This window comes from Pan troglodytes, chromosome 7 (assembly GCF_028858775.2).
Source record: "Pan troglodytes isolate AG18354 chromosome 7, NHGRI_mPanTro3-v2.0_pri, whole genome shotgun sequence".
Lineage (NCBI taxonomy): Eukaryota > Metazoa > Chordata > Mammalia > Primates > Hominidae > Pan > Pan troglodytes.
In genome coordinates, this window is record NC_072405.2 from 115,565,130 (window position 1) to 115,587,044 (window position 21,915).

A 21,915-nucleotide genomic window follows, 5' to 3' on the forward strand; every position below is an offset into this window, starting at 1 on the left:
TGATGTGTCTTGTTAATGATGGAGACTTCTAATTAATAAATTTATTTTGTATAGTTTTATTTATATTAACAAGTACATATTTTGATCTTTCTTTGAATCTACCTGGCACTGTTCTATGTACAGAAGTCAGTGGTGCACTAGGAAGGTAAGATCTCTGCTTTCACAGAACGTACATTCTAGAGGTTGACAACAGGCAATAAACACAATAACTCAGTGAATGTGCAATGCAATTTCAGATTGGCATAAGTATACGAAGAAAATAAAATAGGGTAACGTGACAAAGCGTAACTGTTGGGACTGCCTGACAATGATCTGTTAGATACAAATTTCCTAGACTTAATGCTGTTGATGGGAGACATAAATTAATATCTTTCTTTGAAAAATGGAGAGGAACCACTGTCAAGGGTGAGGGGACAAATGTCCCCTAGAGACTCTCATCTACCCCATCCCCTAATGGCCCAGCTGAACCATATTACCTTTTGAATGGTGTAAAGCCAGGAAAAAAGCAGATGTGTCAGAAATGGAGTTAAGTTGGGATAACGTAGTTACTAAGGTAGGTATAGAACATACCCTCGTGGGGCTTCCACTCTCTAAAAGATGCACAAATCCATCCAAAATAATTATATTGGCTCTCAGGAAACTCAGTCCAATGCACTTTGATTTTTCAGACATGTCATTTATTTATATGATATTTGCATTTTCAACAAATGGAGAACAATGCAATTGCACTGACAATGACATGATTCTGTCCATATTATGGGAGTGAATTTCTATCACAAAATATTGCATTATGATATTATACAATATATGTAATATTAACAATGTAATACTTTATTATAATACAATAACATTAAAAATATATACTATTACTGTAAGGTAACAATGCAATATATATTATGCATGTGGCAATACAGTATGTATGTTACTGTAATGTTAACAATATAACATTATTGTTGATATATGCAATATTAACACAGTTGATATATCCTCATTTTATATATATATGTATTTCCCTGAATGAAAATTTGTGACTGATTAGATTAAGTGATAAGTACTGGCAATTTTTATTGACTTTCAATACTACTGTTGTAGTAGCAGTTGGTGAAACCTTTAGGGTTGAAGCCATGTTACTTCCCTTTTAACTTCATTTTAGATAACATGTATCACTGCTAATATCCTTGGATATATGTGACCTTAGAACCCTGTGGAGATTCTTGGGAATCTGTGGTGAACACAAAGCATCTAGAACATTCTGAAATGTTATAGTTTTGTACTCCAAGCTAAAAGTTCATTGGGCTTTTGTGGAATAATTTATTCACAGGTTGTTCATCTGGAGATGGCTGAGTTAAATGCCTGGGCATTTGCTAGTATTAGTGAATGTAAACCTCTGCTCAGGGAGAACGTGAGTTGGGCATAAAAGCAAAACTACAGTTGCATAAAGGATTTTGATACTTCTGAAGATTTCTAATATGTGTCTTCTCAGATAGGAATAGATGAGTTGACAGTACTCTTTGAAGACATCTCTACACTTAATAATGCCTTATTGCTCTCTTTTCATGAATATGGAGATTATAAAGAAACCTGTTTCATATTTAAGTGATAAGTTAACCTTTCTGCCACATATGTTGGTTATAATGTCAAAATCTCCTTTGAGAAAGTCAAGTTGATGAGCTGTGCTGAATCATTCATTCAGATTCAGCCCACAGGGATTAAGAGGTGAAAGCAGGTATTGTCATATTCTCATAGAAATTACCTAAGAATTAGTTAGCACAGTTGCTCTAGGAGAACTCTTGAAGAATCCTTCTCTTGATGGAAGGGCACAACTGAGCACAAACTGGGTAATTTGAAATAAAAAGACTCAGAGCAGACGGATTCAAGAGGAATGTGTGAGACATTCGGATGCTCACTAACATTAATGTGACATTAATATTTTCACTTGGACTTGCCTATTTATCTAAAGAAAAGAAAATAAGCTATATAAGACAGCCACAGAGAAAAGACCAAAGAAACTCATAGAGGGGAATGCGAGTTCTTAACTTATATTTACTTTAAATTGAAAACAACAAAATTCTCCTAAAACAAAGCAAAAAAGAAAATATAAGAAAAAAAGAAAAGAAAAAATAAAACTTGCTTTCTCTTACCAATTACAATTTTGTTGATTCTGTTTGAAAGAAAAACATCTAATTTCACTTTTACAAACTATTATTTGTTTTTCTGGATATGAAAATAGCAACATATGATGTAGTAGATCTCTAGGTTTCTTAGTAAACTCTGTCCAATGCCTGTCATACTAAACTCCTAGGTCTGGTACATAAAACCAAAAAAAATAATAATAAGTATAACAATCTTCTGGAGGCAGACTCAAGTGCTTAAGGCTGAGAGGGGACATACTACATGCCTGAAAACATTGAGTTATTTTTATTTAAATGGCTTTTACTATGGTTCAGTGGGAAACATGAATTAACAAGATCAGGTTGCAAAGCTCTGTGCAGGCTGGAATGATACCCTAAAACTGTTGGTGAACATTTAGTAACAATATAGATTTTGGTTTAAAAAATCAACTTTATTAAGTACAGGATGGGAAAATGAACTTTATTTGCTGCTAAAATGAAAACTTCATAGGTGTTTTAGTTAACTGAGTCTTCAGTGGAAGTTGCATTCCAGAACCATTCTGCAATGTTCAACAATTGACAGGAGTCCTGCTGTACTTTGTACTGGCCAGTCACATCTTGGGTATTGTGTTCAATGTCATATCCTCCTTAAAACTCAAGTATGTCTGGAGGTGAACCCCCAGGATAACAGTCAGGCAGTAGCTGAAGGAATTGGGAATGTTTAATAGGAGAAGAAAATTCTGGGTTTTTTAATGAGAGCTATATTCGGATATCTGGAGAACTCCTATAGAAAAGGAATTAGCTTTCTTCCTTGTAGGTCAGAAGGAAATAATTCCAAAGGGTGCTCTGGGTCTATATTCTACTCACTGAAAGCACTTTTGAGCTCAGCATCAGTAAAATAGCTAGAGCTGTTCAAAATGGCCCGGCCTTCTTTGAGGATAGAAGACTACCTTGTCACTGGAAGCATGGAAGCGAAGGTTTGCCTGGTTAACCACTTGCTACATTTATTATTTAGTAGATCCTTGGAATATAGGAAGTAATGACAATTAGAAAGTTGGGGTAAAACAGGAGTAGGTTTCTGAGTGATTTAATATTCTAGATGGGCCCCAGAATGTTTTAAGTTTCTTTCATTCAGTTCAATTTTAGAAGGATTTAGTTGGTACCTATTGTATTAGTCCATTTTCACATTGACATACCTGAGACTGGGTAATTTATAACGAAAAGGAGGTTTAATGGACTCACAGTTCCACATGGCTGGAGAGGACTCACAATCATGGCAGAAGATGAAGGAAGAGTAAAGGGATTTCTTACATGCAGTGGGCAAGAAGAGGACTTGTGCAGGGGAACTCCTCTTTATACATCTATCAGATCTCATGAGACATATTCACTATCACGAGAACAGTACAGGAAAGACCCGCCCCCATGATCCAATTACCTCTCACTGTGTCTGGCCCACAACTCATGGGAATTGTCAGAGCTACAGTTCAAAATGAGATTTGGGTGGGGACACAGCCAAACCATATCACCTATCAAATCCTTATTATCATTATTGTATAAGCAACAACCAAATCTTCTGGAAGCTAAACAAGCTGTCAGAACTCTCAAAGCCTTGGGAGGGGCTCAAGCAGTACGTTCAGATGGTCTTATATTTTTACAAAATATGCACAATTAAAATATTTTAGCTGCAATTTTTTAGGACTGCTAATTCTTCCCACTTTGACATTCCTTCTGCCACAAATCAGAATGACCACAGGCATTATTAGGTTCTTGGGAATATAATAGTCAGATTTTTAACATTTGTAATTTACTGAGATTTCTCTACATAGATATTTATTTTTATACACAGTATGTGTTTGTAATTTTGTATTCTCCTGTTATAGAGGGTCCCTAGTTGTATAAGCTTCAGATCCCACAATACCTGGGTCTATTTCTGTGTGCCCCCTTAATTTATATCTATATATACACATATATATGTGTGTGTGTGTATACATATATGTATATATAACATTTATATATATGCTATGATTCTAAATACCTCAAAGAGAAAGATGAATAAGCCATTGTCCTTTATATCAAGTTATGGACAATGTAATGGAGGAAGCTGAGGAGTTTTATTATGAATTCAATGATTTAGTTGAAGAAATCATTAAAACTAATATAAAATACAATATTTTTACAACTTTATATGCATGGACATTTTTAATGTTGAATAAGAAATAATTAAACAACAATAAGAAAGTTAAGACCAACAGTGACACTGAGCACTCAAATCCAAGAAGATCATATTCTTGAATTATAATCTAATAAATGTGTATATTATTCCTATGGCAAAGGTAAAAAGGCTGTGTAATTGTGTACATCTTATTGATTAGACAAGTAATGTATATATCAGGATGTCAATACACTTTTATATTTTAGTGATAAAACTGCCTTGACATCATAAGTAAGCTCATTTTGGTATCAAATCCGGTGAAGCCAGCTGACAAATTTTGAGGATCTTAACAGAAGAATTTTTCCCCTATCATAAATCAGTAATAATAGGTTACCAAATACTATACTTTCAGACAATCTGGAGCTTTTTCAGTATCTTTGACAAACTTCTTAGTCTTGTGCATCTTTTTGCCAAAGTTCAATTTTGTTCTTGTTTCCATCTTTTGGAAGGCAGAGATGTGGAGCATGATTCTGCGCTGACATATCTAGCTTATTCGTGATGTTCTTTTTTTTTTTTTTTTAAGTCCTGTGTTTCTAAGCTAACACAGTCAAGAGGTGTGCCATGATTGTGATTTCCCTTGCACAGCAGCATCATTTCTACCATCAAGGGAAGTTCATGCTTCCTTAAACGTATGGAAGCTCTTTCAGGTACTTGGCTAGCTAGCAGGTGATCTTTTCATAAATGTTATGGAAAAGACTAGTTGAAGAGGAAGACATACTGTTCAGCTTGTTCAGACACAACTGTTCAGATCAAATCTAGTTCTCTTTATGTGTCTCTACTGTTAAGATTGATGTAGTAGAGAAATTGGGAATACAAATGTTCTGTAATAAGATTGTTATAATCCCAGAATGAATTGTATATTTAAGCACATAGACCTGTTTCTAACTCTCAAATAGGATTTGGTGATTCCATTTTTTTCCTAGAATGTACCATTATATTTTCCCACTTATATTTAAAAATCAATTTCATTATTATACTTACATACAATGTTTCCAAATATTATTTTCCTCTGATTTGAATGTTTTTTTCAATAAATGTTTGCCATGCAAATACAATGTATCTGAAATTGACAAGTATTTGAATGATTTTTCTTGAACTTAAAAATAAGGAAAGAAAAACATACAGGTGTTATGGCATAGACATTGAAGTAGATAAATGGATAGATTTAGTTCTTGGGCCGGCACAGTTGCTCACACCTGTAATTCCAGCACTTTGGGAGGCTGTGGCGGGTGGATCAGCTGAGTTCAGGAGTTCGAGAGCAGCCTAACCAACATGGAGAAACCTCATCCTACTAAAAATACAAAATTAGCCGGGCATGGTGGTGCATGCCTGTAATCCCAGCTACTGAGGAGGCTGAGGCAGGAGAATCGCTTGAACCCGGGAGGCGGAGGTTGCAGTGAGCCGAGATCACGCCATTGCACTCCAGCCTGGGCAATAAGAGCGAAACTCCATCTCAAAAAAAAAAAATAATAAATAAATAATAAAATAAGAGATTTAGTTTTGACATACTTGTTTTAAGCATTACATATGTAATTAAACTTAATAGGAGGAGAATAAACATTTATTTCCTTCATTCAGAAGATTTCCTGGGAAACAGTGAGATGCAGTTATGACAGATATATGTGTGCAATACATATTACTTCTGGAAAAGGAAGGAAAACTTTCATTGAGAGCCTTCCTATGTGCTAAGGACTCTGTTAGGCACTTTATAAGCATTTAACTTAATTTTCTTACATTATTTACCTGCATTATCCTTTTATGTAGGACAGGGATAATTAGTTCCATTTTGGAGACATTGTTTTGGGCCACACTGCAATTGACAGCCAATATTTGGAATGGGTTAAGGGGTTTTTTTTCATAGCTCCATTTTGTCAGTGAAAGGGCTTCTGCTGCAAAATGACAGGATCGAACGATGAATAAGATGAGATCATGTAGGTGGAGATGGCTACAAATAGCTCTGGCACATTAGCACTCAGTAAATGCTAGTCAGTTTTGAATCATGGGTCCAATTCTCACATGGCTGTCTTACAGTCTAAGGAAACCAGATGTAGCCATAGGTACAATGCAGAATGAAATGTCAGGAGAACAGCACAGATAGATTTAAAGAAGGATCCATGCAGATTAAAGTTTGGCCTTTAGTTCTCTTATTTGAGAAAGTATATTATTGGAACTTTAAACAATTTTGAATGATGTAACACCCCCCACCCCGCCCCCCAAAACCCTTAGGTGTCAGATAGAAAAACGTATTGAAGGCACTTTTTATATACTTTTCAGAAAGTATTCAATCTAAGCGTGATTATTCTTTTAACATTAAAAATTCAATTTACTGATTGCAAATTAAAAGCCTATATGAAACATAAAACTTCCAGTCATTGATGTCAATAAAAACCTTGTTTTTTTCATAGCTTGTGAGATTTAGCTTAGGGTTGGTATAGTCTTACAAAGTTGCTTTACTTTTACTCTATGGAGTTAATAAGATATATCCATAAACCTTAATGTGAAAAATAAATGCATATTCAGTATGAAATGTGTGAAAACTCAGACAAAGCCCCAGTTCAGTGTACTCTGTTCCTCCTGACACCAAGAGGTTATGTTTCAAACAGGACTACTAAAGGTTTTAACATCTAGTATTATGAAGCAGGTACAGGAAAGAGTGAATGACATGCCAAGCCAGCAGTGACACACACAACCCCAAGGTGGCATGTGACATACCTTTACTTCATTTACAGACATGGCATATGTCAGAGTGCTTGGCCCTACCGCACAGTTGGTTTGAGCAATTTCCATTCCATTATGTTTTCTTACAGCTTCTGTTTTATGCCCCCTCCAGCTTATTCAAGTGTTTAAATTTCAAATTAGTTGCTTGTCTTTATCATTCATTTTTGGATTAGAGAAACATATTATAGCCGTTGGACATGTTTACCATATTAAAAATAATAACAAAGAAAACAAAAATGATAACCACCGCTCCCCACCCCCGACATACTCAAGGCTTTAAAGGTTGTGTTGAAATCACAGGCTATTCCAAGAAATCACCTTAATCCAGTGTGATTGACCAACTTTTCCTATCCAGCTTGAGGACATTGAGAATACATTTGTGTGTGTGTGAGTGTAATGTTTTAAATGTTGGGACAAAATCGACTGATAGAAGCAAGTTCTAACAGTTATTTCTTTGCTTGACCATTTTGTTGGTTCTTTGAGCCTCTCACAGGTTGCATCATAGTCTGTGTGGATAGATGAAGAATCATGTAGTAAGGACCAAGGAAATGGTGACAAATAACAGAAAGTAGTGTTGGTTATATTTATGTAATGCTGACTATTCCATGCTTTGCATTTGCAGGTATGATTTTCTTTAAAGTCATTTGTATAAGAAGCAGAGACTTACAATCTACCATTCTAAAATTTGAATTGCTTTTCTAGAAATTAAGTAGAGGGGCTCTGTGTTATCTCTGTAGTGTCTCATCATGTGACACACATCAGGTTTTCGTAATGGCTAGCTGGGATCCAAATGCCAACGTGTTTGTTTCTCTATGGGTTTTGCTGTAAAATCAAAGTGAAAGGCTATTGATTATATTGCTGTTTTCCCAATAGTTTATTGTCTTACTTATAAGAAATGTGTCTCACTTATAAGAAATGTAAAGAAGAAAAGTATATTAATAGCTAAAGTGTGCTGTGACTACAGGAAACTCAGGAATTCGAATTTACCATTGATGTTTTTGCATTTTACCTCCTGTCCACTTCTTTCAAGGGAGGGACAGGGGGAAGGTATAGCAGTAAACCAATAAAAGTCTTATTAGATGATTGACATATTAGATAATTCATTTAAAAATAGAAAGTCAACATTCCCTTTTGTAATTAGGGAAAAAGACAACTAGGATTGAAATTTCATTTATGAGTTTGAAATCTGGAATCATTTGATTTTATTTGCAAATGATTATGAGGTTGAACAGCACACACCGTACTCGACTCTCTGTTGTGAATTCCCATATGATCAGCATAGATAATGGAATATTTCATTTTCTACTTAAAAATCATTTCCAAAAGGTTTGTAAATATTTGTTTCTCAGGGATCCATTTATCTTCTTCAGTTCCAAAGAACTGTTGTGGGGTTACAGAAAAAGATGATAAATGAGCCCAAGGAGCCTGGGTTTAAATTGTCCCACTACAGGTTTTACTATTATTTGGTAGACATGCAAAATCTGTGAATGCATTAATATTAACTGATTAGGTTCTGGATTTTTTTAAGGCCAGAATTCTGAAATGAGAATAAATCAGTCATGAAGCTATTCGGGCTTGTATTTATCCACAGTTAGATCCATATGAAAATTCAATATAACAAGAAAGAAAAATGGCTGGAAGACATTCCTTTTCAAAGGAATGGCCTGGACTTCAGCCACCTAATTCCCATTCAGTTCTGAGGGCCCGAGTAATGTGGTCTGTAATTGTATGCAAACCTTATAACAAAGAAAGTGACAACAAAACCCATCTACTCTTAGGTATCCTTGTACATAATACAAGGTATAACCTGAAATGAACCATAGGGTATTTTGATTAATTGAGCTTAACTGATGGGTATCCAGAAACTCTGTTTTACTAAAACCTTTGTTGAAATTCTCAGTGAAGGGTTTACATTCACTTTTAGGTCAACGTAATGAAACTTAAGATGATTTAAGACCTTCTAGAAACTCTGCATCATGATTCTAAATCATAAGGTTCATTGCATACGTTGTGTAGCTCCAGAGATGAAGATATGGGAGATGTAGATGTATTTGATGTGTACTGACCCCAATTTCTTACAAAAGCAATATAAACAAAAAATACATCTAACTACCATGATATATCACTTGTTTTTCTATATTTTTATGTAATATACATGTAATCATAGTATAGATATAATTTCATTGTGATTATAACTGGAAATATTTTTCATCTTTCTACATGGCCTTTTTGACTTTCATTTTGTATTTCTGCTCTGTAGTCTCTCAGTTGATTTGTTATAATTTATTTAAACATTATACTATAAGGCACTTGAATAGCTTCCAATTTTTGTAACTAACACTGAAATGACTCAATTAGTGCAATAGTTTTTTTACGTTTTTAAGGTTTTCTTGAAGGGTAAATTTCAAACAGTGAGATTAGTGGATTAAATGATATATACTTTTTAAGGGGTGATGGTGCAGGAGGAAAGGATAAAGAAAAAAATTTTAAATTTGGCATTAGGCTTCTAGAGTTCCTACCTCATTAGAAATTCTAGAATATCAGGGTACATTTTGAGCAGGAAGTGATATCATCAAACAATAATTTGCCCAGAGGCTAAAGGCAGCCACCTTCGGAGAGACTGTTAAAGCGATTCAGGTGTGCAGAAATGATTTCCTTGGCCGTAGGTGGGTTTTGAAAAGGAAAGGAACATGGCAATCTACTCCACGTTGAGCACCTGTCCTGGGTGCTCTAAGGTTAAATAAGAGACAGAAAATTCTACTCTAAAGGTTATGAAATACTTGATTAGTGAAAATATTCATAGAATAAATAATCAGATAAATAAAAAGAGAGTAGTGTAGATTGAATCAGATAGGAAGACTGCATAGACTGAATCTTAGGCTGAAAGATGAAGAAAATGAGAGGTTATTGGTAGGAAGAATGCAAAGATGTCTTTCTTAGGATAGGGAGAGAGCAAAGAAGAAAACTTGGTAGGCAATTGTAATTTTGGTGGGGGACACTGAGGAAATGAATAAGGTGTCATCTTAATGGATATTTTAGCATATTAGTATACTCTTTACTTATTCATTGGTTCTTCTATTTATTGGTGACTTTTGGAGGACACAAAAGTGTCATACCTTCCCTGATATAAAGATTGTCATATTCCATCTCATTTCACAGTTGAACTATATAGTCCTCCTTCAGTATCTGCAGAGAATTGGTTTCAGAACCCCTAGCAGATACTAGATTCCAGATAGAAAATGATATAGTAATGGGCTGGGCGTGGTGGCTCACGCCTGTAATCCTAGCAACTTGGGAGGCTGAGGTGGGTGGATCACTTGAGATCAGGAGTTCGAGACCAGCCTGGCCAACATGGTGAAACCCCATCTCTACTAAAAATACGAAAATTAGTCAGGTGTGGTGGCACATGCTTGTAATCCCAGCTACTGGGGAGGCTGAGGCAGGAGAATCGCTTGAACCTGGGAGACAGAGGTTGCAGTGAGCCGAGATCACACGATTGCGCTCCACAGAGTGAGACTCTGTCTCAAAAAAAAAAAAAAAAGAAAAGAAAAGAAAAAAAAGAAAATGACATAGTATTTGCATATAATTTATGCAATCCCCCTGTATACTTTAAATCATTTCTGTATTACTTATGGTACCTAATACAATGTAAATACTATGTAAATAGTTGCTATACTATATTTTAAAATTAGTGTTCTCTTTTATAGTTGCATTATTTCGTGTGTGTGTGTGTGTGTGTGTGTGTGTGTGTGTGTGTGTGTGTATGTAAATATTTCCAATCCATGATTGATTGAATTCTGGGATGTGGAAACCTCAGATAAGGAGGGCTGACTGTACATCAAATTTAACTAGAATTTTTAGGTGCAAATTCAACTTTGTACTTATGTAAAAGATCCTGACTCAGAATCCTTTCATTGGAATCAGAATTGCCATGAGATACATTAACTGGTTCTCCTGATTTGCTTGAGCAGATGAGAATAAGACTCAGAATTTTGCTTTCTGGTTATCCTCCTTTTAATGACTAAATTTGGTTTACAGATAATATTGCTGATTAAAAGTGTAAATGATGAAATCTGGGCTATTCATAGGGAAGAAATAATTCTTTATTCTCTGAACCAAATATTTGTTGTTTTTTTTTAAATATTCAAATTCATTGCTGTGAAAAAGATGGGAGGTCATTTTTCCCTTTGGAAAAAAGGCTCTATTTTATATTAAAAGCAAAACTTTCGATATTTAATCAATGGAGAAATTATTTAACTAAAAAGATGGGCATTTTTCTAGGGTCTGGCAGTAGCATCAGCATCCCCTCAGAGCTCGTTAGAAATGCACATTACTGAAGTACATTCCAGACTTGGAGCCAGAATCTTGAGAGGGGCACCCAGGATTCAGGGTTTTAAGATGCCCTGCAAATGGTTGCATGCCGAAATGAGAAAGCCACTAATTTAGAATGAGTTTTTTAAGCTGAGCTTAATTATGGCCAATGGATGCATCATTTCCTAAACTTCATGCATCTTACATTTGGAACTAAGCCTTGGTTACAAAATATATAGTGTTGGGTTGATTTTGCACATTGTTGGATGGTTTAAATGTTTCTTTATGAAAATGACATTTTAACTTTGAAACCATAGTAGAAACTTAGTTTGACAAGTTTTAAATACTGAATTAAAATATCCCTGTTCTTTCATTATATGCTCTAAACTGCTTATTTAATACACAATAACAATATCAATTATAATTTATATGATTACTAGGACATAGTTTTTCTTAATATTCTTCAGTGAATTTTGTTAAAAGTAATAGCATTTATATTAACACATTAGCCCACATTAATTCAGTATTAATGAAGAACATGATTTTAATTGGAAAAGAGTCCAGAACATCCTCCTTTTTTACATTGTTTTTTCAGTTCTTTTGGCACGACTAAAAAACATCCAGAAGTTCCCATTTTACCTTTTTTTTTTTTTTTTTTTTTTACCTGTCTTTGACCCTTTTATTATCTGGATCTGCTGATTTGCTTGAGCAGATGAAAATAAGACTCAGAAGTTTGCTTTCTGGTTATCCTTTCTCAGATGTCTCCATAAATATTGCCATGAGAAGCAGAGCCCAAATTGTGGTTCAGACTTTTGTCCTGCATTGTTGTAAGGTGGCTTTTTGCTTACTGAAAAATGTTAACATTTAACATTTAAACCTTATCTGTATGCCTGCCTGCCTGCCTGCCTACCTGCCTGCTTGATTACCAGCTAACCTACCTACCTACCTATTCATCTATACCAGTCAGTTACAGTGAGAGCAACTCATACAGATTGTTTCACTGTGGAGCACAACATTAGCACATCAATATGTAAAACTAAGATAAATGTGTTGTATAGGCTTTGAGCTAAATACACAGCTTGAAAACATACTACCTAGAGAATTAAAGTGTTATTAGTTGGGTTTGTGGTTTGAGTCATCCTACTGTCTAAGCAAAAACATAAACCTTCCAACATTATGATTAATAATCTTTTACCTTCCTAACTTTCACCTTTTTCACACTACTTTCTTGGGTATCAGAGGTCTCCTTCCTAGAGACTTCCCTAATGCTTCTGAAGGGATCCCCCCACCCCATACTCTCATACTGCACTGTGCTTGGGTCTCCCTGGCACTCAATTCACTCTGTGTTCTGTTCAGATGTCCCCCTAGTAGAGAGTCCTTTCCTGGTCACCCCATATAGGATAGTGCCTCCTTTTGTGTGACTGGTTATCACCATATTCTGATTTTTTTTTCAAAGCACTTACCATCAACTGAAATAAGAACACTACACAGGCAAGGATTTTTGTTGTTGTTGTTGTTAGATGTTTTAAACAACCTATGCCCAGGAATCCAGGTAGTCCCTGACACCAAAAAACTATGTAGGTTTAATTTTCTTTTCTCCTTTTCTGGAATGTAAATTCCATTAGAACTGTGACTCTTTTATTTTTTGGCTACATCTCCAGAACTGAGTACAGTGCTAGGCAATAGTAGCTAATTAGCAATAGTTAGTGGATAGTTAAATATATAACTGGATAGAAGCAGAAATATATTTTAGTGGGTTAATGCATTTATACTCCTTATTTGCTTCTTATCCATCTTCATATTAAAGTTTATCATTAGAACTCCTGTGTTAGCAGTCTTCACATTGCCCTTTAGTGTTTGCTTAAAATTTTTTAAAAGGACTGGAGTTTTATTCTAAGTGCTAAATTATGAAAAGTTGTTTGTTTTTAGTTTCTAGTAAGAATTTCACTTGAACTTGTAGTATGTTTTAAAACATCAATAAACTGTGGCTTAATTATACAGGTATCATAAAGAGTTGGATTGTGGCTGTATTCTAAGGAGTATGACCACCCACTTCCTGGATCATCGTTGTCCAGATGTGGTACTCTAAGCAAGCAAACAAAAAAAGTAAACCTCAGTGGAGAGCACTCATGATAGCTTACTTAAGGAGGCTGCAAACCACTTAAGGATGCTAACTTTTTTACACGAAGAAATGTGATTAAGATATGTTAAACGGAAATCTATACAAACCAGTGAAATTGTTAAAATATTCAAATATGCCGTATTGTAACAAGAAAACACTGCAATGCACTGAAATCAGCAGTAGAACAGCTGTGTTTTAAAGGACAGTACTTTGAATGTCACTTGACAATTTGCTTTCAATTAGAAGTAATTTACAGGAAGATGCCCACAAGCTAATCTTTACAGGATAATTAAGTTCCATTTTCTTTACTTTTAATTAAAAAGCAGAAAAGATTTAGCTGATCCATAAAAAATGTTCTGTTTAAACATTCATCAGACTTCACACTCTTTTTTTGTTATTTGTTGTAGCAGATGTTATCAAAAGTGCAGTCTGCTCTGTTTTAAACCCTGAGTATTTGGAAAGTGAAACATGAGTGGCAGTAGGCATGTATTGGTGAGGTATGATCATTGAACATCTGTATGTTCAAAGAGGATAAAACAGATAACTACTCTTCCATTCCTTAATTGTGTTCTGTCTGATGCATTTAATTTTAGTACAAAACCACACACAGTAAAATGAGAAGCAATGCAATTTTGAGTTTTGAACATTGTATGTAGTAGGATGATATTTTATCACGAGGTCAGGAGATCGAGACCATCTTGGCTAACATGGTGAAACCCTGTCTCTACTAAAAATACAAAAAATTAGCCGGGCATGGTGGCACGCACCTGTGGTCCCACCTACTCGGGAGGCTGAGGCAGGAGAATGGCATGAACCCGGGTGGCGGAGCTTGAAGTGAGCCGAGATGGCGCCACTGCACTCCAGCCTGGGCGACAGAGCAAGACTCTGTCTCAAAAGAAAAAAAAAAAAAAACACAAAAAACAGCGGCAACAAAAAATCAAATGTTCTAAAGTTTCTATATTTTCAGATGTAACATGCTATTTTATTGCAATTTTCATAATATAAAAATTGACACTGTATTTTAACATGAGAATTTATTCACTGAAAATATGAACAATTCAAAGTGTTGTTGTAAAATCATTTAAAAATTCTTTCTCTGTATTAACAGTTTGTTGCATTCCTACTATGCTTTTATTTGGCAAAATAAAATATATCGCTAAGGATGTTTGAAGTTTTAGTTTTAGAAGTCACTATTGACAAGCTATTTTTATTCTAACTGGTAAGAACTGTCATTTTTCATTCTTATTCTCCTGTCATACTATAATAAGGAGTTTTGCACTGAAAATTCTTCAGACACAAATTCTTTAATCCTTTCTTATGGTATCTTTTTTTTGCTGGCTAATTAATGTGTTCATGTTGGGTAATAGTTTTGTTCTTTTAAATTCTAGAAAATTTCCTACTTGAAAACTTGAAAGAAGTTGGGCCATTATAGAGCTGTGTACCTTAACATTTTACAGTAATAATTCCATTTACTGTGCCTTTTAACAAACAAGCATGCTTTTTAATTTTATGATCGGAGAGTACTTAAAATTTTAAGATACTGTTAATATTATCTATTTTTACTTGCTTTTGTTTTCTTATTTAATTTCCCTCTGTTGGATGGAAAAGAGGAAATGACAAGAGATTGCTCACAAGCCCATTCATGTATTTGCTTTTGCCATTTATATTTGTATATGTAGGGAATATGTCCAAAGGCATTTTGATCAACATAGTTTAGGTGATTCCTAAATAAAAAAAACTACAGTTTGTGTTGCAGCATATTTTATAAATTTCAGGTACGAACTTAATTATAATAATCACAATGCATTCATTTAAATGGAATATGTGTTTGAACATGTAGATGTCATCAGATTTTGTAATGAACTGGTGAAAATGTATGCTTCTTGTACTGAAAGTATAATACCGGGAAAAGATTAAGCACGCCCCATCTCTCTCCTTCCCTCTTTTCTCTCCTGTAATCAACACCTGGTTTGATTACATCTTTTTGAACTATAAAAGCTATAGAATTATAACTCCTTACATGGAAGTTTTTGTGAAAGGGAATTGTAACAAACACAGTGGTTAAACTTTCCACTTTCAGAATTCCTCCTTTTCTTGTCATCCTGTAATTCAAACTTTCTTTAGTAAAGGATAAAGCAGTTTTGTTATTGTTCGAGAGAGTACAGTGATTTCCCTTTGGCACTTGGTTTTCAAGTTCATGACTGCTTTAGAAGGCCAAGACAGGTTTCTATGTATTTGTGGTGCTTGGGGAAGTTGTCAGCTGACCTCTTCTATGTTCCCATCATCCATGGCACCTAACATATTGGCTTGTACATAGTTGGTCCTAATTAAATATTAATAAATGGCTGACTGGCAATCAATAAAAGTTATACACAGCTCTATTTGATTCATTACACATAGTCAGTGGATTCTTTCCCATTTATTGCTTTTTATTTTGTAAGATCAAAAGGATCTGTAATCTGAGACACTGTAAGCAGTTGTGTTGCTTTTCATCTTCAGGCCTGCACTTCCTATAAAGCCAGATGCTGTGAATATTGACCCTTTTCACAGCTATGCTTAGAAACTTTTATATATACAGTTTGCATGTGCAGAAATAATGTTCTACTTCAAAAGACAGCAAAGAAGTGCCTTTCTGGTCCATATTTAGTTTCTTTTGTTTTCTCTGTAGTTGTTGAGGCTTACTCCTTCCCCCCACAGTTGATGACTATAATGTTTTTAGCATTTATTTCTTTACCCAATCCATTTCTATTTCTTGCCTGCCCTTTCGAGAAGTGGCGCCACTCACTGATTTGCCTGTTTTCCTCCTCTTACTGCTTCATCTTGCTTGTAATTTTGCCTTCCTCAAGTCTACCAGGCTGATCTTCTAAAAACAATTAACAGCATGTCATTGCCATTGCTGAAAGTCTGCTATAGCTCTTTATTACCTACTTTATCAAGTCCAGTTTGTCTACCCTGTTTTAGGACTTCCCATAATTTGCAATACTTTGCTTTTTGCAAACTATTTCTCCTACTGTCAAGCCCCTGGCTTCTGTTCCGGTGAAGTAGTACTGCTCCCTGGAGACCCCATCTCCCAGCACACACACGTGAGTCCCTGCCTCTTGCCTTTGTTCATATGATGCCCCTGTCTTTTCTCCATCATATAAATCTTTCTGATTGAAAAGGTCCAGTGGAAGTTCCACATTCTTCAAGAGGCTTTTCAGTATTCTCCTAATCCACAGCAATTTTTCCTTTTTATACTTCTGTTTCACTAATAGTGTCAGACAGTTTGACACATTTTCTGTATTTTTTCTACATATATATCAGCTTTTTCTCCCTATGAAGAATGTAAGCATTTTAAGGACACACATGTACACACAAAGAGTTCTTATGCCTTTTTGCTTTTATGTAAACCTTACATCTCATAGCAATGTGGTAAGCAGATGGTAAGCGTTTACTTCAGGTCTTGTTTGATTTATAAAATCAGACTACAAATTTAAAAACCATAACTAGCTACAGAGATGAATTGGGAGACATTATTGAATATTTTGTCAGATATTTATAACAACCTCTTTTTTTCAAAGTCAGTTGGTTTATGTTTCTTCTAGAAAATTTTTTGCCACTTAGAAAAAAATGTATATTCCCTTAAAAAACAATTCCCAGTAACCTAAAGATAAATAGAGATAAACCATCAGTTTTTAAGGGCTATCGTTTTCACTTTCAATAACTGACTTTGGAAGTGAACATGTTAGTAAAAGGAAGGACGTGTAAGTCATCCATCTCCTTAACCATAGAATGATGGTGCCACCCCTGCCACTGCCTGTTACTGGGTTCATCAGAGCCTTTACATATTTATAATTACCCTTCCATAAATAGTTTGCAACTTGACCATAGCATTTTGCCACTCTATTAGAATGAGGCACAAGGTCCAAGTTAAAAGCAAAATCCTTAATGAATTTAACAAAATTAAGCAAAGAGCTTTAGGTTATAGGAGCAGAGTTAATGTATTCAGCTGTTCTTTACTTTCACTTCAACCAACAAATTCTGCATTCATTTTCCAGATGTGAACCTTGTTAAATTAAAATGGAGTAAAATTAATTTTGTGAAGCTGTTATACCACCCCTGGAGATAATTGGAGATAACCTAGTGTGTCGTAAAACTGGAGCTAGAAAATCAGCATTTATAGGGTTGGTTTCAGTAACTATGTTACAAAGGGATCCCAAGATTCATTTTTTTTTTTTCTGAGATGGAATCTTGCTCTGTCGCCCAGGCTGGAGTGCAGTGGCATGATCTCAGCTCACCATGCCTGGCCCCAAGGTTTATTTTTAATGCATATTTCTCAACTTTTGCTAGGATTCTTTCATGTGACTTAGTTGTCACTAGAGCTGAATTGTGATGCAGTCCTAGAATGCAGAGGTGGCCAATCCCAGAATAAGAGACAATGATGGCAGTGCTAATCAAAGTGTGGTCAGTGCATGGACCAAAGCTATCAACATGACTTTGAAGCTGGTTAGCAAAGCAGAATGGTGGGATTTGCCTCAGACCCACTGACACAGAATCTCTGTGTGTGGATCCTAGGATGCTGTGGAGTAAGTAACAGGTTCTCCAGGTGAGCCATATAGATGCTGAAGATTAAGAGCTACTTGTCGGCTGGGCGGTGGCTTACTCCTGTAATCCCAGCAGTTTGGGAGGCTGAGGTGGGTGGATCATGAGGTCAAGAGATTGAGACCATCCTGGCCAACATGGTGAAACCCCATCTCTACTAAAAATACAAAAATTAGCTGGGTGTGGTGGTGCGTGCCTGTAGTCCCAGCTACTTGGGAGGCTGAGGCAGGAGAATCACTTGAACCCGGGAGGCAGAGATTACAGTGAGCTGAGATCATGCCACTGCACTCTAGCCTGGTGAAAGAGTGAGACTCCATCTAAAAAGAAAAGAAAAAAGAGCTTGTCTGTGGAACCCCAGAGGTAATTATCAGACAAACTCACTGATATGGTTAGGCTTTGTGTCCCCACCCAAATCCCATTTTGAATTGTAATCCCCAAGTGTTGAGGGGAGAAACTTGGTGGGAGATGATTGGATCATGGGGGCAATTTTCCCCATGCTGTTCTTGTGACAGTGAGTGAACCTGATGGTTTGATAGATGGTAGTTTTCCCCATGCTCGACTTCTCTCTCTCTCTCTTGCCTGCCACCATGTAAGACATGCCTGCTTCCCCTTCTGCAATGATTTTAAGTTTCCTGAGGCCTCCCCAGCCATGCAGAACTGTGAGTCAATTAAACCTCCTTTCTTTGTAAATCACCCACTCTCGGGTATTTCTTTCTTTTCTTTTTCTTTTTCTTTTTTTTTTTTTTTTTGTTATTGTTGTTGTTATTGTTTTGAGACAGAGTCTCGCTCTGTCACCCTGGCTGGAGTGCAGTGACATGATCTTGGCTCACTGCAACCTCCACCTCCCAGGTTCAAGTGATTCTCCTGCCTCAGCCTCCGAGTAGCTGGGACTACAGGCACGTGCCACCATGCCCGGCTAATTTTTTGTATTTTTAGTAGAGATGGGGTTTCACTGTGTTAGCCAGGATGGTCTTGATCTCCTGACCTCATGATCCACCCGCCTCAGCCTCCCAGAGTGCTGGAATTACAGGCGTGAGCCACCGCGCCCGGCCCCACTCTGGGGTATTTCTATATAGCAGTATGAGAATGGACTAAGGCACCCACTCTCAATATTTCAATTGAAAAAACTATATCCAAAGGTTTCTGATCTCTCATCCATCATTATAAAATGCAGACTGACATTTTGAATCAAATTTTTTGTTTCTAATATTGATCATTTTATAAGTTTCATCTATTTTTCTGAATGAACTGATTCAGCTGAACTGGTTAAAATATAAACCAAAAGAGCTAGATCGCTATGATGAGCAAGGGAAAGCCCACAGTCTTCTCTAAGAGTAAATGTATGCTGTACTCAGTTTTATGTCACTTTGACCTAGCAGAGAAGGAAAGCAACTGAAGAGCAACCTTATTCTGGCCCTATTTTGGCACTTAGGTTGGTTTCATTTTGGTACATGGCTCTGTTCTTTCATCATACAGGGAAGTATTTGCAAAATGAGTGAAATTTCAGATTCTTTGAACAATTTCATCAGGCTGTTTTCCTGAAGGACAGAAGTTGTCTCTGTACCAAATTATTATCATTTCCACATATTTAGATAGATGCTAAAAAATAAGGAATATGGAGTTCATTATTAGTTGTAATCCTGGACTTTAAAAAGTATTCAAACATTTCTTGAGATCTTTAACTTTTTTTTGTTTGTTTAAAAACTCATTTTTATTTTTACTCACAGTAAAAAATTAAAATAAATACATGATTGAGGAAACAGATGAAAAATGGAATTGCATACTTATCACATTTTTTGGCAGATATAACATAGCTTGTTTAAAAGAATGGGGAACATATTTTTATTTATTTATATATTTAATATTATTATATTTTAAGTTTTAGGGTACATGCGCACAATGTGCAAGTTAGTTACATATGTATACATGTGCCATGCTGGTGCGCTGCACCCACTAACTCATCTTCTAGCATTAGGTATATCTCCCAGTGCTATCCCTCCCCACTCCCCCAACCCCACAACAGTCCCCAGAGTGTGATGTTCCCCTTCCTATGTCCATGTGTTCTCATTGTTCAATTCCCACCTATGAGTGAGAATATGCGGTGTTTGGTTTTTTGTTCTTGCGATAGTTTACTGAGAATGATGATTTCCAATTTCATCCATGTCCCTACAAAGGACATGAACTCATCATTTTTTATGGCTGCATAGTATTCCATGGTGTATATGTGCCACATTTTCTTAATCCAGTCTATCATTGTTGGACATTTGGGTTGGTTCCAAGTCTTTGCTATTGTGAATAATGCCACAATAAACAGACGTGTGCATGTGTCTTTATAGGAGCATGATTTAGAGTCCTTTGGGTATATACCCAGTAATGGGATGGCTGGGTCAAATGGTATTTCTAGTTCTAGATCCCTGAGGAATCACCACACTGACTTCCACAATGGTTGAACTAGTTTACAGTCCCACCAACAGTGTAAAAGTGTTCCTATTTCTCCACATCCTCTCCAGCACCTGTTGTTTCCTGACTTTTTAATGATTGCCATTCTAACTGGGGTGAGATGGTATCTCATTGTGGTTTTGATTTGCATTTCTCTGGTGGCCAGTGATGGTGAGCATTTTTTCATGTGTCTGTTGGCTGCATAAATGTCTTCTTTTGAGAAGTGTCTGTTCATGTCCTTCGCCCACTTTTTGATGGGGTTGTTTGTTTTTTTCTTGTAAATTTGTTTGAGTTCATTGTAGATTCTGGATATTAGCCCTTTGTCAGATGAGTAGGTTGCGAAAATTTTCTCCCATTTTGTAGGTTGCCTGTTCACTCTGATGGTAGTTTCTTTTGCTGTGCAGAAGCTCTTTAGTTTAATTAGATCCCATTTGTCAATTTTGGCTTTTATTGCCATTGCTTTTGGTGTTTTAGACATGGAGATCTTTAACTTTTTGCCATTTATTACATATATGTGCTAGTTATTTATTGTTCTCTCTAGTAACATCACCTAAATAATACTATCTAGTGTTATTTAAAAATGTAGATTACATCATCTGTATTTATGTAAATTCTTTTAAAAAAATAAATTTTCAGAATAATGCTTTATGGAAATTGAAGCTTGCATATAATAGATTCTATATTCAGTCATGTACTACATCATGATGTTTCAGTCAACAATGGGCCACATATATGATGGTGGTCCCATAAGATAATATTACCATATTTTTACTGTACCTTTTTTATGTTTAGGTATGTTTAGATATGCAAATACTTACCATTGTGCTATATTTACCTACACTATTTATATAATAACATGCCGTACAGGTTTTTAGCCTAAGAACAACAGGCTGTAACATGCAGCCTGGGCAGGTTTACTCTATGATGTTACATAACAATGAAATCACCTAACTGTATTTCTTAGAACGCATCTCTGTTGTTAAGCCAGACATGATTGCATGTGAATGTGTGTGTGTATGTGTGTATACTATTTTTTTAAATCCTACGGTATATTATTGAATGTATAAGGATAATATTTGTCTCTATCAATTTAGTCTAGCTTAGATCTGAGACTCAATTATAACTTTCAAGTCATCTAGAAGTAAAATCATATTGCATAGGAGATTCTAAAGCACTTTATTTAGGTAGAGGCAGAATTTGCCCTGCCAAATTTTTTTTCATTATCCTCTTAAGTTCTTGTAATATTGTGAGGTGACAATAACTATACTGGATCAGGGTAACTGATCTTTATATTGGTGCTACTAAGTTCGTATTTTACAGCTAATACTGACTGTATTGGATTTGTGTTATGTCTGACGCCTACTGAAAAGTTATAATGCCCTAGAGGGTTATTACTATTAGTGATACTGAGATGCTGTGAT

General features: G+C 35.7%; 1 protein-coding gene across 5 annotated transcripts in view; it reads left to right on the forward strand.

Moving 5' to 3' along the window:
- The window catches only part of ZFPM2 (zinc finger protein, FOG family member 2), a 483,598-nt gene that overhangs the window by 22,079 nt on the left and 439,604 nt on the right, over positions 1–21,915 (forward strand). The window contains exon 1 of one of the 5 annotated variants that reach the window (XM_016959767.4): positions 17,865–18,059. The exons of the other annotated variants lie outside the window; for them this stretch is intronic. The gene's annotated coding sequence lies outside the window, so the exon portion shown is untranslated. Of the gene's footprint in view, positions 1–17,864; positions 18,060–21,915 lie in introns of those variants that run through there. 5 annotated transcript variants of the gene reach the window in all.